The sequence below is a fragment of the Schistocerca cancellata genome, chromosome 5 (assembly GCF_023864275.1).
Source record: "Schistocerca cancellata isolate TAMUIC-IGC-003103 chromosome 5, iqSchCanc2.1, whole genome shotgun sequence".
NCBI lineage: Eukaryota > Metazoa > Arthropoda > Insecta > Orthoptera > Acrididae > Schistocerca > Schistocerca cancellata.
In genome coordinates this window covers 193,155,663-193,167,277 of record NC_064630.1, presented here as the reverse complement: position 1 = coordinate 193,167,277, position 11,615 = coordinate 193,155,663, and positions in this window count along the sequence as shown.

Below are 11,615 nucleotides of genomic sequence, written 5' to 3'. Positions count from 1 at the left end.
TAGTGCCAAGTTATTCAGCTTTTTTTTCCATTATGCCCAAATCCCTAACCAAATCGTTAAGCTTGGTCTGAGTAAACAATTTATGCGCTAGACTTTCTGCATTATAATGGAATTCATCATCATCTGGTTCACCTAAATCAGATTGCACAGCAGAAAATACTTCAGGAACCGGCAAATCTACACCGTGCCCTACTGGTCAGATGGCGGACGGAAGATTAGGGTAGCTTATTACCTTCTTGTTTTTCGAATTATGACTAGTAATATCAACACTACAAAAGTAGTAATCATTGGAATGATTTATTGCCTCCCTCCATACCACAGGAAAAGCAAATTTAAAGGCTTTTTTCTCTTTTTTGGACCATTTTCCCAGATCTTCAACACACACCTAACATACCTTATTTGGCGCCAAAGGGTAAGAGATAAACCTTTTTCACAATGTCTGTATTGTTTCTTTGGTGATTTTTAATCACAAATTCATCCCAAATGACACGAAAACTGTCAGCAGAGATTTACAACCACGATTAGACATTTTACTGATATAAACAAAACACACAGAAATAGAATCGACCTTTCTTGCAAGCAAATGTTTTTCAGTGGTGCTACCAATGTCATCTACATTCATTACACCTCCTTTTTAAATTATTTTAACTACATAAAAGCTGTTAAATTCTTTAAGAAATCGATTAATTTAATACATTTAACTGTAAAATACGAAAAAATGGTGAGTGATAGAGTTATTTAAGTATCATATTTCGATTTCCCACCCTAAAAAGAGTAAGTATAAGGTATTTTCAGCAAACAAAATTTCCATTGTTGGTCTGTGTTATAAATCCCAGTAGCAAGTGCAAGGATACGGTTTAACTGAGCATCATCCTCCTTTCAGTGAGTTACACCAAATAGTTCATAGGGTTTGTCATAAAAATTGCATTATGTCAGGCAGTGCCTAGAATGAGCCTGTCTCAGGCCTGGGAAACTCTGCTTACTCTAAAAACTTCTATAATTTTGTAAGAATATGCCAGTGAAGACAAGAATTTTTGCTGTAAATAGGGAACACACAGAATAGATATTGTAGGATAAGGACAATAAATGTTACATTTATATTAAAAGTGAAATACAAGCATCGTGTACGATTTAAGTTCGTGGCTAAGTCAGGAATGTTTTAAGATACAGTCTAGATGTATGTGGCACCTAGAAAGAATATTATCAAGTATTACTTGGTTTGTTGAAGAAGAAAGCACCTGGCCCAGATAGATTAATGGCATAAATGCTGCATCAGCTAGCAGATCAAATTAGTCCACATCTAGCAGTGTTATTAAAAAAAATGTCTTCTGCAGGAATGCCAGGAATCTGGAAAATCTGTAATATTAGTATACTGAAAAATGGAGAAGATAATAACTCAAGGGAACTGGACTCTTACAGTTGACACTTCTGTGCCGCCTGGAGGATCACAGACAGGTAGATGAGATGAACCACCTGCAGTGTGGTTTCAACGAAGGGAAATCCATCGACGATGTGGTAACTCATGCAATGCATATTGTGTAACACTTCAGACAAAGAGTGCATTATAGCCATAATGATTGATGTAGCAGGGGCATTCGGTACTTTATGGTGGCCTACCTTGTTTAAGAGAATGAAAAGATGGATTTTTGCAAGTGTCTTTATAAAAGCATGTGACATTATTGCACTGACTGGCGGATGAAACTGGAATGCTCCAGAAACAAATGCGTAAAACATCATGAAGGTTGCCCTTAGTTTGTGGTGCAGTGTTCTGGGATGTCAGTATAGAACCATTACTGACGTAGCTCCTGAAAACAGCACACACTACAAGCTGCATCATGTAAAAAGATTTGCTACTTATAGTATCTACTAACAAAAGATCTAAATTAAAGGAAAATAGTCTGGAAATACAGTATTTGAAATACTTAGTAATTGGTATGCAGAAAATAAATTAACAATAACAGCACACAAAGCAGGGTACATGTTACTTCATGGAACATTATCAAGATCGAGAAACGCCACAATCAGAATAACTGACCAACCTGTGACCAGGAAAGAAAATTTAAAAAGTCAGATGTTTCATACTCACATAGCCATTGTATGCCAGAGAGGTATTAAAATCCTGAACAATATCGCAACAATTGGTCAAAGTAGTATACAGTTGCTTCTAAGTGCAATAATGAGATATGACAATACTATCTAATTGTTGTAATGGGCTATGGGCTCTGGAGCCAGAAAAATGAAGACAATGCAGTGTGTTTGATGACTACAGGGAAGTCTTCTCCTGCATCTGACACATGCATATTAAACAACGTAAACTCAGACGTTTCTGCTAATACTAGGCCTAGTAACACTGGACGTTACTGCAAAAACGAGATCTGCACAATATTGGCTCGAAAAGCGCGAATGTGATAAGGTGAAGGAGATAGTGTGCACAAGAGCCACACCAAATAGCGAAAGAAAGGCATGCGTTGATAGTTAATGGCAAGAACTCCTAGATGGCATAGAAATAGGGAAGAGAACCTATCATTTCCATCGTAACATAAACCAAAGGTTCGAAATGTCGTACATCCTTCTGATCAAGATTACTATACTTACCTGTTGGGACATGGCCCATATCCCAGGTGCTTGCTGAAAATATGACAACACACGACAAAAACTTGAGAATATGGAGCAATTTGTACCAAAAACCATACCATCTGGTAGCATACCATTACAGAGAACGTTATAGTCCACAATAGAAATGTCTTTGGCAATACACCACTCTTTACCTAATAAGGAATGAATAGCTGTGGCAGCCAAAATATCAGTATACGAACAGCAACCCTACGATGATATAAACAAATAAGGACCAGTCACTGAAACAAAGGTGGTTTTCTTTGTGGCGAGATCTGTTTACGAAATTTAAATCAACAAATTTCACTTCCCAATGCGTAAATATTTTGTTGACACCCACCTGTATAGGGAGAAATGATCGTCATAATAAAATAAGAGAAATCAGAGCTCGAACGGAAAGATTTGGGAGTTCCTTTTTCTTACGCGCCATTCGAGAGTGGAATGGTAGAGAAGTAGTACGAAAATAGTTCTATGAACCCTCTGCCGTGCCCTTAAGAGTGAATTGCAGAGTAACTATGTAAATGAAGATGCAGATGTATATGAAAGCAAAATAGGTGAGGACAATTTTTAGTGTCTTAACCTTTGATGTCTGTTATATCTTAAATTATTTATTTACAAGTAATTATAATAATGTTCTTGGAAAGTTGGGAGTGTCTGCTTTCAAATGAGAGTTAACAATGCCTCCTCTGTTGCTTATTTGCTCACAATGTTTTACGATTATTTGATGTTGCTGTAGCTTTAATTAGCTATAACATTTAATTACTCAGGCTCCTAGTTAAACTAAGTACATCAATCAGGAAGATAAATATAAGTAAGTGAGGTATAAGTTTAAATGAGATTTTACATTAATAACGAATTTACATATTCCTGTACATATGGCATTTTATGCTTGTACATCACATATAGAATGAAAAATGAAAAGAATTTAATTACTGTTGGCAGCAGGAAACCTAGCATATAGCTCAAATCCTTTTGCTATGTCTCACTGCCCCCTCACTGGATTAAAGAGCTATTCATTGACAAAGAACTTCCTGGTTAATTCCAATTTTGAGACATTTGTCCAGAAACAGAAAAACAGCCTCATCATTACACTTTAACGCAATTTTCAAATGTTCTATCTTAAGCTAATTTTTACCTAATGACCTTCACTGGCCCCTGCTCTTATACCATTACTTCACAAAACGTCCAAAGACTGAAGGTCGTGTCACTATACAAGATAGTACACATTTTACATTTCAATGTTTTTCTTGTAAACATAATTACTTCACTATTCCAATATTAAGTATATTTCACTGACACATAAGCAGTTACGTTTTAGTATAAATTTTAGTTTTAAATTGCAAATCTGAATATAAACTTAATGTTACTTGAAATTGCAAGATAAAACAAATAGGTTAACTGGTACATCCAACATTAGAAGTTTGTTGTTATTATTAATACTGCAGCTGTCACTGGACTGTTGTTATTCTTTTTCTGATATTTTGTGCCTTGTATACTATCATCAATTCATATATATCACTTCATTCATTCACTGTTAGGACCCCATTTATAGCATAACCAGCTGTCAAAATCTTCTTCAGGCCTATTTTGTGAGTTGTTATTTGTGTTCTTACTTTTGACCATCGACATGTTGGTGCTCAGCAATTTTATATGGCACAAAATGACAATCGTATTTCCTGTATTAGTACAACCCAAATTCTTATAACTAAACCCTCTAATAAACAATCTTTCTTATTAGATACACATCTATTGCTCCTTAAGGACATATTAAATTGAAAATATAATTCGAAAATGAAAATTTACAGTTACATATGCAGAAAATTTGAAAGCAAATGGAAGATGTTTTATTTATTCGCTTGATCTCTTCTTAAATATGATCCCTTAACTTACTTACTGGTATTTATGTTAGTAAAATTCTCAGCATTTTTTTACTGTCAGAAAATAATAATACTACTTGAGATGTAAACAGTATAGTGTCATTGAAATGACCTTGGCAACAGTTTATATTCAAAAGTCATTACATAAATTAGTCTAACAGATAATTGGGCTACAATATTTCTCAAGAGACAGTACCATTATCGTTATTCCTCATGTAAAATACCAAACTATTACTGATCACATTATTGTACTTCTAATTAATTTCTCAGTAAGTTGCCTCATATTACTTAGATGGTTCATTACAACGAAAGGATATTCTCTTGCACATCATCACACTTTACTATTTATCAATGCCTGTTACTCCAATTTTCCTTACAAACATATCGACTGAAGAAGTGCATTTTCAAAAGAAGATGCTACAAAGTCAGGGTCCCTATCAGCCGATCCTTCACATATACCTCAAAATATTCCATTATCTTGTCGATTTGTTAACTCTTCACGTTTCTTTGATTCATATACCCTTTTACATTTCATCATTTCATTATTGTATGGTTCTCCATTACATACTTTGCTACTGCTTCACATTCTCATTGCCTCATTAACTAAATATCAAACTCCCTCATTTGCTTCTTCACAATAAATGACTGTAACGAATGGCACTCAACATCGTCAAACCATATTATTGACAAGAACTTACCTTCTATTACATAATGGACCACAGACTAATTTCAGTAAACATTTGAGTTTCTTCACATCAGAACTCCATTACATGTTCTATTTTCAATACAGTTTACTGAAGGAAATCTTATTTACTTTCTCTACAACATCATCTATTTCTGCCTGAAGGGCACAATATGTGATGCACACTTATTTAAAGAAATGAACTTACATAAGGAAACTGAATTTAATTCCACATCAAACTGAGTCAATGACTTTCTCAATTTTATATAATGATAGTGTTGATACTGGATTACACATTTTAATGATCGTTTTCACTGCTGCTATGCCATTTTCCATTAGATCCCATATTTATATTTATATTTTCTCAAAGGATTGTGAGAATTATCACTCCCTTATGCTCTGGATAACCTCTTATTTTACATTGCACTTTCAGCCGAAATAAACTCAGCATTATTAGCTTAAAATTCCATCCTTCTGGAGTCCCACATCACACAAAAGATTTCTTGATGAACTTTAGTAAGCATTATAAGCATTTCCATTCCCTTATGTTTTTTTTCAATATGCATTAACTTACCAAATTTCTTCATCAAAAGTACTCACTGAAAAATATCATTACATACATTTGTGAATAGTCAGGACCAACTGTCTTTCTCTACTTGCAAATTAAGTATAGAATAGCCAGAGGACACAGTGAGAAAGGAAGGACAGAATCGCTTAGCTTGGGGATCCACTATGCTCAAGATAGTATGTTCACTATAGTATAATGAATCCCATATCAACTGGTGAATTCACTATGCATCTGAGCTTCTGTTTCACCACCACTTTTTGAAGTGCTAAGTTTATTTTCACCCTTACTTTTCAAAATCTTTGCTGCATCAGCGCAAACACAATAAATTTGCTGTACATCTGACCCCCAGCGAACACCAAAGAATTTCATATTTCACATCCATTAAATACAAAAGCAACCATCATTACCAACACATTAAAATTATTGTTTGAACATTTATATTAAACATTACTTTTTGCCAATTTGCCCCTTTACTGTTAACTTCAACAACTTTCTACACCCATTGGTCTATTTAAATCCCCATCAGTTTGAGATAGCTTAAACATAGCCACCACTGGCAACTTTGTTACAGGATTCTTTATTTGAGTAGCATTTTCTTTCCAACAGTATTATATATCGCAGCAGTACTTGAATTTACATTCACTAATTGTTTTTCATTGCTCTCACTACCGACTACAGACTTCTCACATTTTCTTTTAACCAGATTATAATTATCATTTCCACAATTTTTACATTTATTGTTAATAAACTCAACAGCTTTATTGACAATCTTGTTTACCAATTTTACACAGTCTATTTCAACATTAATTGCATCACTAATTACACTAACAGTTTTCTGATCTACACCAAGACCCATTACATTAGCAGTATTTACATGATCTACCTGAGAAAACATTTCATTATCCTAATTATGAGAGATTTCTATAACCACTAGACCAATATGCATAATAACACTTTAAAAACTATCGGTCATTACTTCTACACATTCTGCCTAATCACATCCACAATGATCATCCTTCACATTAACAACTTTCTGCTCAACAAAGTCATCCATAGTAGTATGGCAATTACCTCTTGTTTCACATACATCCCGACACTGTTGGTGAATTATATCTGTTTCCATTTCATTCGTTTATACTACTGCTAATTGGAAAACATTCATACCCCTTTCTCTCAACGAGTTTTTCAACCTGGCTACTCATTTCAATAAGCACTCAGGTTTAACTACCACATCTACAGTACTCTCAACAGACTGTTCCTCCTTTTCACTAGTATGTTCACTACCAATGACTCTGCTTCTCCCATAACCTTATTTTCCTGTTAAAAATCATTTACTTTACCAATAGTTTGATTCGTTATCTGTGCATATGTCATGTCACTCCTGCTCCTGATTAATTTATTTGCAACTCATTTGCATTCATTTCACTAATGAATAATTCATGCTCTCCTTCTTCTGGACATTTATTCACACTCTCCTTAGCCTTAACCAAAACATGTTTCATTTACTGCATACAATTTACTTCAGCATTATCAAAGATATCTAAGATAACGATATTTATTTAAGAACATCTTGCTCAACCCACACATCTGGTACATCCATAGTATTTTCATGCTCTACTTTGCAAATTAAGTCATTATCTTTGTTACAACACCACAACTCAACTACCTCTACCACTTCATCAATTTATTAGGCTTGTTTAGCTGCTTTGGGCTCCATTAAAAAATATCCCACTTAAAAATGGCATGAAAGCCATAATATAGGTAGTTTAAAAGATAAATATAGTAACATACAGACAAGTGGCGCTTTCTCTTTTTTAAAATATTGTATGTCTGTGGCTCAACACCATCAAAAACGTTTTTGATAGCAACTTTTCAGACCCATATTACATTTTTTTTTCAATTACATTTTCTGTGTGTACTATATCACCACTAAAAGTATATTTACTTTCGAACAAAGATTATTACCACACCTTTCCAAACTACTGTTCACATCACTTACTACTTTCTTCCCTTTCTTCAAATTTGTCCACCCTTTAACTAAAATTTTCTAGTATAGAACAAAGGTTAACGTGCAAGTTCCATACCTCATTGTATCACATTTCACTGATCCATAGACAATGTTTCCTTAACAAATCATCACAATAAAAACCAAATTACTTAGCACTGGTTGCATTTTTCTTGACAGATAACCACAGTATGCTTCCAAACCTCATCATCATGACACTGTTTTGTAGTTTCCTGTCAACCATTTTATAACTAACTGTTCTGAACACAAAATCATTATCCCTTTAACAGATCAACAAGTGGCGGCAGACGTTAAGAAAATGTGTAAGCTTTCTGAGTCGAGGGATCATTCTTCTGAGAGAATAGTTGAAGGGTTAGGAAGAGGGATGAAGGAAAAGGACAGGTGAGTTTTAGGAAATGAGGGACTTCAAAAAAGTCGCCCAGAACGCTGGGTCAGTGGATCTGGAGAGACTTACTGCATGGTCTCAGAAGGGGTCTGTCTTTCCTTCTGATTCTGTCCTACAAGTCTCCTCTGACCCAGGCTGTGTGCGACTTCTCTGAACTTTTGCCATTTCCTAAAACTCACCTCTCCTCTTCCTTCCTTACTCTTCCACACACTTCAGCCCTTCTGCCAGAAGGCTCTGAAAGCTTGCACATTTGTTTAAATTTTATATATATATATATATATATATATATATATATATATATATATATATTATACACTCCTGGAAATTGAAATAAGAACACCGTGAATTCATTGTCCCAGGAAGGGGAAACTTTATTGACACATTCGTGGGGTCAGATACATCACATGATCGCACTGACAGAACCACAGGCACACAGACACAGGCAACAGAGCATGCACAATGTCGGCACTAGTACAGTGTATATCCACCTTTCGCAGCAATGCAGGCTGCTATTCTCCCATGGAGACGATCGTAGAGATGCTGGATGTAGTCCTGTGGAACGGCTTGCCATGCCATTTCCACCTGGCGCCTCAGTTGGACCAGCGTTCGTGCTGGACGTGCAGACCGCGTGAGACGACGCTTCATCCAGTCCCAAACATGCTCAATGCGGGACAGATCCGGAGATCTTGCTGGCCAGGGTAGTTGACTTACACCTTCTAGAGCACGTTGGGTGGCACGGGATACATGCGGACGTGCATTGTCCTGTTGGAACAGCAAGTTCCCTTGCCGGTCTAAGAATGGTAGAACGATGGGTTCGATGACGGTTTGGATGTACCGTGCACTATTCAGTGTCTCCTCGACGATCACCAGTGGTGTACGGCCAGTGTAGGAGATCGCTACCCACACCATGATGCCGGGTGTTGGCCCTGTGTGCCTCGGTCGTATGCACTCCTGATTGTGGCGCTCACCTGCACGGCGCCAAACACGCATACGACCATCATTGGCACCAAGGCAGAAGCGACTCTCATCGCTGAAGACGACACGTCTCCATTCGTCCCTCCATTCACGCCTGTCGCGACACCACTGGAGGCGGGCTGCACGATGTTGGGGCGTGAGCGGAAGACGGCCTAGCGGTGTGAGGGACCGTAGCCCAGCTTCATGGAGACGGTTGCGAATGGTCCTCGCCGATACCCCAGGAGCAACAGTGTCCCTAATTTGCTGGGAAGTGGCGGTGCGGTCCCCTATGGCACTGCGTAGGATCCTACGGTCTTGGCGTGCATCCGTGCGTCGCTGCGGTCCGGTCCCAGGTCGACGGGCACGTGCACCTTCCGCTGACCACTGGCGACAACATCGATGTACTGTGGAGACCTCACGCCCCACGTGTTGAGCAATTCGGCGGTACGTCCACCCAGCCTCCCGCATGCCCACTATACGCCCTCGCTCAAAGTCCGTCAACTGCACATACGGTTCACGTCCACGCTGTCGCGGCATGCTACCAGTGTTAAAGACTGCGATGGAGCTCCGTATGCCACGGCAAACTGGCTGACACTGGTGGCGGCGGTGCACAAATGCTGCGCAGCTAGCGCCATTCGACGGCCAACACCGCGGTTCCTGGTGTGTCCGCTGTGCCGTGCATGTGATCATTGCTTGTACGGCCCTCTCGCAGTGTCCGGAGCAAGTATGGTGGGTCTGACACACCGGTGTTAATGTGTTCTTTTTTCCATTTCCAGGAGTGTAGTTTCGAAATTTACAGTATTTTTCCATAGAGAATGAGAATCATCTGACTATTGATTAATGTCATGGACTTGGTTAATGCTCACAGTGGTGATTTATAGTGATTTATAGTTTTATTAGGTCATTTTCGTGTATACATAAACGTTTGTATAAATTAAAATACGAGCGAAAATCAGTGGGTGTATCTTATCGTAGGTTATTGTTTAATTCTTTAAAAATATTCACTAGATTGACCCTAACAGTTTACTGTAGGTCACTGTTCTTTTTTATTTAGTATTCACTAGATAGCCTTTAGCAGGAAAATAAGCATCAGATCTAGCTTCTACCATACATTTTTATTGTTTTTGAGTGTTGAGTATCTTTCCTGCCAACTAGAGTGTAGCTGTTAACCTCGTGTGGCAGTAGGTTTCCTTAAGTTTCTTATAGTAAATCACATATTAACTATATAGATAGGGACTGTGTCTGTTGTGTGCGGATGCAGGAGGAGTTGGCCACTGTCCAAATGCAGCTGGAAGCTTTGCTGGCCACAGTCAACAGACGCCAGAGTGCCACCTTGAGGTGTGGTGGGGATGGGGTGCCTGGGACAGCCTCTACTGCACTAGATGTGCAGGGGGGGGGGACGTCACTGAACTGACATCAGGTGCGACTGAGCCGGCCAGCCCACTGTCACCTCAGTGTGGGTCGCGGACTGTGTCGAGGTCTCGAGCCTCAAGGCAAAGGCTGCTTGTGGGTCGATGACTCCTGCCAAATCTCATACACTTTGCTAATAGATTCAGTGTGCTATCAGATGCAGGGTGGGGGGGGGAGGAAGAGCTGAATCAGAATGCGCCTTCTGCCAGGATAGTGACCACTCCTTCAGCAAGGTCTGGACAGGTATGTGGGGTTAGGGGTTTGTTAGTTATTGGGAGCTCGAAAGTTAGGTGGGTCATGGAGTCCCTCAGGAACATAGTGGCTAGGGCAGGGAAGAGGTCCAACGTTCACTCGGTGTGCTAGCTTGGGGGCCTTGACTGGGATGTGTAAGAGGATCATCCAGCAGCTATCGATCGTGTAGGGTGTAGCCAGCTGCAGATTGCTGCACATGTCGGCTCCAACGATGCCAGTCGTTGGGGTTCCAAGGAAATCCTTGGGCCCTTTCAACAGCTGGCTAAATGGGCGATGGCGGCCTCCATCTCTCGAGGAGTGGAGGCCAAGCTGAAGATTTGCAGCATCACACCCAGGGTGGACCGAGATTCTCTGGTTTGGAGTGGAGTGGAGAATCTAAACCAGAGGCTATGTCGATTCTGTGACGAAAATGGTTGTAAATTCCTCGACCTACACTATGGGGTGGAAGGTTGTAGGACGCCCCTCGATAGATCAGGGGTGCACTACACACAGGAAGTAGCTACATGGGTGGCACAGTACGTGTGGTATGTACATGGGGGCTTTTCTTAGTTAGGTTCCTCCCTACGGGAAACAAACTGTTGGCCTGAAAACTTACCAGTTCATAACACTGATATGGGTGTGACAACTGTAAAAATTGTTACTGTGTCTAAACAGATCATTCCAAAGGATTTAAATATGATAAATCTCATGTTAGTAAATTGTCGAAGTATCTGTAGCAAAATCCCGGAGTTACTCGCCGAAATAAACAGTAGTAAAGCCAATATTGTATTAGGTACCGATAGCTGGTTGAAATCAGATATAAATAGCAGTGAAATTTTGAACTCGGATTGCACAATGGGGCACAATGG